Consider the following 1141-nt stretch of genomic DNA (forward strand, 5'->3'; position numbering starts at 1 on the left):
AATCATGATTAAGGTAACCAGAATTAGGACACTAATTACACTACTTCGCTAATTACCAAACTCTCTTTCCAGCTTGGACAGAGGATTCTCTCTATGTATGGGAAACTTTAGTTTTACGCTTTCTTTAAGAATAAACTGCACAAGAACTCTGAAGTAAGTTTGAATATAGCTTATTTTAGCTCAATTGATTGAGTAATTTTAAGTTCTTTGGCATTGTGATATCAAAAAATCATCAATGCCAACAGCATTTGTTAAGAAATAATAATAAATGTGTTAAGAAATGATAATGAAAATTATGGCCATACGATATAGTGATGTCCATTAAATTAGAACATTAATAACAAATGGTTTTTAGAAAATGGCCTTTGAAATTACTTCAGCAATTCGACTTACAAACAGCTTCTTGTTACCTAATAAGTTTGTAAGTTGAGGACTTTCTGTATACTTATTTCCTTTGATATAAAATATCAATAGAATTTTTAAAAAAATATCTTTATATTAATCTAAAAATATCGCTAGTCATAAAATATAACCTTTTGAAGAAATCCAGGAAGAATGTATAGTACCTGCTACCCTTGTCAAAATCATTAGAGCGGAATCAACTTCTAAAACCCTTCTGAACAAGGAAAATCAACCAGACAATAATTAGATTTATATTGCTCTATTTTTTCTCCTGCTCTGCTCCTAATAACCCAGCAGCAGCCTTTACTGTGAATGCTGCAGCTTACAATATTTCAAATAAGAGCTTACAATGTATGCCAGACAGCTGTCAAAGGCTGGGTTACTTTTTGGGCTCAAGCCATGTCGTCCTGATGGAAGCTTCCTATTGTTTGCTTTCAAAAGGATATTTGGCTACAGTGGTACTCTCAGAGAATTGACCATAGGTTTCCAGAATTCTAACTCCTGGCATGAGTATCCTTAAAATTTTTCTTAAGGATATCGTATAATATCAGGGGACGTATATCTTGATACGACACATAGCAATCTTCACCCCGAATAGCGTTTTCGCTCTGAGGGGGAAGAGTGGCAAAATTGAAGGGGAGCCGTTACCAAGGTTACCGTTTTTCCCCTACTATTACAGGGCCCAAAATGGCAGCTAATTCCTTGTTTGGTAGCGCCTTACGCACGGTGTTCTCCCTGT

Source organism: Palaemon carinicauda, unplaced genomic scaffold, assembly GCF_036898095.1.
Source record: "Palaemon carinicauda isolate YSFRI2023 unplaced genomic scaffold, ASM3689809v2 scaffold1462, whole genome shotgun sequence".
In the NCBI taxonomy this organism is placed as follows: domain Eukaryota; kingdom Metazoa; phylum Arthropoda; class Malacostraca; order Decapoda; family Palaemonidae; genus Palaemon; species Palaemon carinicauda.